Source organism: Suricata suricatta, chromosome 9 (assembly GCF_006229205.1).
Source record: "Suricata suricatta isolate VVHF042 chromosome 9, meerkat_22Aug2017_6uvM2_HiC, whole genome shotgun sequence".
Classification (NCBI taxonomy): Eukaryota; Metazoa; Chordata; class Mammalia; order Carnivora; family Herpestidae; genus Suricata; species Suricata suricatta.
The window spans coordinates 116,606,272-116,611,386 of record NC_043708.1 but is presented as its reverse complement, the minus strand read 5'-3'; positions in this window follow the sequence as shown (position 1 = coordinate 116,611,386).

Below are 5,115 nucleotides of genomic sequence, written 5' to 3'. Positions count from 1 at the left end.
CACGAATCCAGTAGTCACACAAACCTTTTTTGTTCTGTAGCAGGTAAACCTCCTTCAGAGGTGCATGACAGTCATATTAGGGAGCTCAAAGACAGCTTCCCTGAGAAATGTATAATTAGCTTGGAGGCATTAGTTTGGCAAAGGCAGGGGTGGGAGAACAATACAGACAATTTCACAGTGTATGCAAAGACCATCTAGTGGGAAACAACAGTGCATAGTTCAAGAAATCAGAAGAAACAGCATTACCAGAGCAAAGAAAGAGAGGAGCATGGTGTAAGGTGAGGCTGCAGCCAGTGATTGGGGCCAGGTGATGCAGGTTTCTGGAACACATGAAAGATTTTGACTGGAGGTGAAGCTTGGTTTCTGGGCTGAGTTTGTTTTTGAGAACTATATTAGGGAGATTGCTGCACTCTTCTAGTTGCCTGTGCATCTTGGTTACGTATAAGATCAGATCAGATAGTCTGATATGGCTTGTCTTTACCTGTGGGGTAATTCAGCCTTTATAATTGCCATAGTGGAGTCAAGAGAAAGCACAGGGAGACCAGTTAAAAAGATGTTTTTAGATAAAAGATAACAATGACTTTACCTTTCCAGGAAAGGACTTCACCTCCCTATTTTTTCCGTAATTGAATTCCTGTCTGATATCATTTCCATTCAACTCAAGTAAACTTTTTAACAATTCTTGAAATACAGTTGTCAGTTAGTGACAACTTTGCTCTCCTTTTGATTGTTTAAAAATGTCTCCTCTTGTTTTTAAATTTTATTTTTTAAGTTTTTAAATTTATTTTGAGAGAAGCAGTGCAAGTGGGGGAAGGGCAGAGTGAAAGGAGGGAAGATAGGCTTTGTGCTGCCAGTGCAGAGCCCCTCGTGGGGCTCGAACTCACAAAACCATAAGATCATAACCTGAACCAAAACCAAGAGTTGGATGCTTAACTGACTGAGCCATTCAGGTTCCCCTTAAAAACCTTATTTTTGAATTGTATTTTCTCTAGACATAAAATCCTGGGTTGACAGTTTTTTCTTTCAGCACTTTAAAGATATCATTACACTGTCTTCTGGACCATATTGTCTCTCATTAATAATTGTTACTGCTTATCCTTTATAGGTTGTGTGTCTTTAATCTTTGTTTTGTTTCCTATATTCCAGATATGAATGAATCATATGGGATTTGTCTTTCTCTGACTTATTTCACTTAACACTGTACTTCTAGATACATCTATGTTGTTGCAAATTGCAAGATTTCATTCTTCTTTATAGCTGAATACTATTCCATTGTATACATATACCACATTTTCTTCATCTATTTATCTATGCATGGACCTTAGGTTGCTTCCATATCGTGGCTATTGTAAATAATGTTGCAATAATCATAAGTACATGTATCTTGTAAAACTCATGGTTTTGTTTTCTTTGGGTGAGTACTAAGTAGTGGAATTGTTGGATCATATGGTAATTCTATTTGTATTTTTATTTTTTTAATTAAATTTTTTCTTTATTTTAGAGAGAGAGAAAGAGAGTGTGAACATGAGAAGGGAGCAGAGGGAGAGAATCCTAATCAGGCTCCATGCTCAGCACAGAGCCTGATATGGGGCATGAGCTCACAACCTTTGGATCCTGAAATGAGCTGAAATCAAGAGTTAGATGCTCAACTGACTGAGCACCAGGTGCTCTAGTAGCTCTATTTTTAATTTTTTGAGAAACTTTTTTTTTTACCAAAAATAACCACCTTGAGAGAACATGCTGTTTTCCAGAGTATCTGCACAAGTTTATTTTCCCACCAACAGTGAACAAAGGTTCCTTTTTCTCTACATTTTTGCCAACACTTGTTATTTCTTGTGTTTTTGAATTCAGCTAATCTGACAGGTATGAAGTGATATCTCACTGTGGTTTCAATTTGCCTTTCTCTGATTAGTGATACTGAACATCTCTTCAGGTACTATCTGTATGTCTTCTTTAGAAAAATGTCTATTCATGTCCACCCATTTTTTAGCCGAATTACTTGTTTGTGTGTGTTGAGTTGTATAAGTTCTTTATATATTTTGTATATTAACCCCTGATTGGATACATTGTTTACAAATATCTTCTCCCATTCAGTAATTTATCTTTTTTGTTGATGATTTCTTTCCTTTTATTTTGATGTAGTCTCAATAGTTAATTTTTACTTTTGCTTCCCTTACTTCAGAAGATATATCTAGAAAAAGGTAATTAATGTTAGAAAAATTACTACCTGTGTTATTTTCTAGAATCTTTTGGTTTAAGGTCTCACATTTAAGATTTTAATCAACTTTGAGTCTATTTTTGTGCATGGTGTAAGAAAGTGGTCCAGTTTCATTCTTTTACATGTAGCTGTGCAATTTTCCCAACACCATTTGTTCAAGAGACTTTTTCTCATTGTATATTCTTGCATCCATTATCATAGATTAATTAACCATAAAAGCATAGGCTTATTTCTGGACTCTTCTATTCCACTAATCTATGTGTCTGTTTTTGGACCAGTACTGTACTATTTTGATTCAGTGGTTTCTTTTTTTCTGGGTGCTTTAATTAGTATAATTTTCATTGACTTGTCTTCAAGTTCACTAAAATTATCTTTTAAATTTTTAAAAAATGTTTATTTTTGAGGGGGAGGAGGGGGGAGATGGAGACAGAGGATCCTAAGTGAGCTTATAAGCACAGAGCCTGATGCGTGTGGTGCTCAAACTCAGGAACTGTGAGATCATGCATGACCTGAGCGAAAATCAAGGGTCAAATGCTTAACTGACTGAGCCACCCAGGTGCCCCAAGTTCACTAAAATTTTCTTATCCAATGCTCAATCTCCTTTTAAGCCCAGATGATTAATTTTTGTTTCAGGCATTGAATTTTTATGTTCTAGAATTTCCAATTTTAGTTTTATAAATTTCCAATTTATAGTTTTTATTTCTCTGCTGAGGTATCCCATCTGTTTACTCATTCTGACCACCTTTTCCTCTACATTCTTGAGCAGATTTTTAACATGTGTTTGAAGATCTCTATTTGCAAAACTCAATATCCATCATATTTGGATCTATTTATATTGACTACTTCCCCACATTCCTGGTTTTGGATGATATTTTCTTGCTTCTTTGTATGTCTAATAATTTTTTATTATATGTTGGATTTATGTATCCTCTGTTGTGAATCTGAATTATTCTGAATTACTTTAAAAATATTGAGTTTTGTTCTGACAGGCAGTTAATTTAGTAGTGGCTAGGCAGCAGCTATTGAGGACTGGTTTTGAACTTTATTGGGGTAGGTCAAGAGTATCACTTACTAGCAGGCCTGGAATAGCAGGGCTAGATCAGTGTTTCTCAACAGTGGCACTAGAGAATTGTAGGCTAGATGATTCTTTGCTGAAGAAGGGTGGGGGACATCTCATGCATTATAGTATGGTTAATAACATCCCTAGCTTTTATATAGTATATACAAATACCATCCTCACAGGTGTGACAACCAAAAATAGCTCTTAACATTGCTAAATGTCCCCTGGGGAATAAAATTATCCCAAATGTAGAATCATTAGGCTAGAATAACACTACACCATCTTAACCATTACCCCTTGGTAAACTTTTTGGAATTTCAGTGGAATGCTTGGGATATGCAGCAGAGTTTCACTACTCTGGATGTTTAGAATTTTGAAATCTCCATTCAGCTCATCATCCCCAGCAGTTGTTCTCTGAGAGGGCTTATGGAACCTCATTATATGCATGCATAGCTTAAAAATTGGCCAAAAAGTCAAGGGAGTCTTTATGGAGATACATAGATCTTTCTTTCTGTGATGCTTCCTTGTCCCCTCTATCTTGCTTTGCAAATTCCACCTTCCTTAGTAGCTTAGAACTAAGTTTTCTTTTTGTATTCTCTTCATGTTTTTGAATTTTTAAAATATACTTTATTGTCAAATTAGCTAACATACAGTGGTCATGGTGTGTTCTTGGTTTTCGGGGGTAGATTCCCATGGTTCATCACTTATTCTTGCTTTTGAAATTTGAAAAATATTTCCAGGCAGAAAATTGAGATAAACATAGGGTTCACAATGTGGATTTTTCGACTCTTAAAGATTACAGCCCTATCAGCCCTATATTGTCTGCTTTTTAGGGCCCCAAAATAGTGAGAGATATTCTGTCATGGGCAGTAACTTGGTTATCTTTTCACTCTAATGTCATACTTTTCAATTTGGTGTATATATATATATATATATATATATATATATATATATATATATATTTTTTTTTTTTTTTAAAATTAGTCTTCACACGCAGCATGAAGCCCAACATGGGTGGGGCTTGAACTCATGACACTGAGATCAAAATCTCAGCTGAGATCCTGAGATCAAGAGTCAGACATCTAATCTACTGAGCCACCCAGGTGCCCCAATTATTTAAATGGAAACAATTACTATCATGCATGAAGAAGAAAAAATGTTAGTAGTACAAAGCAAAACGACACTAATCCAGCAGTAAAATAATCCTGCATTTTATATGTGTGGGGCACTTTCAATAAACAATTCTGACATTTAAACCTCTGTATGTTTCATTTGACTAATTCAGGAATTGGAACGGTAAAATGATTATTTGTATGCCCTGGAATTAAGATTCCTATTCAGTTATATATCAAATGCTTATCAGTAAGGAAACAGCTCATTGGATAATCCAAATTTGTGTATTTATTCTTTTGCTACTATTCAAAAACATTTTTTTATTATTTTTAAATAGTTTATTGTCAAATTGGTTTCCATATAACACCCAGTGCTCTTCCCCACAAGTACCCTCCTCCATTACCACCACATCTTTTTCCCCTCCCCCTCCTTCTTCAACCCTCGGTTCGTTTTCAGTATTCAATACTCTCTCAGGTTTGTGTCCCTCTCTCTCCCCAACTCCCTTTCCCCCTTCCACTTCCCATGGTCCTTCATTAGGTTTCTTCTGTTCTCCTGATAGATTTATGAGTGCAAACATATGGTATCTGCCTTCTCCGCATGACTTATTTCACTTAGCATGACACTCTTGAGGTCCATCCACTTTCCTACAAATGGCCATATTTCATTCTTTCTCATTGCCATGTAATACTCCATTGTGTATATGTGTATGTATGTATGTATATAT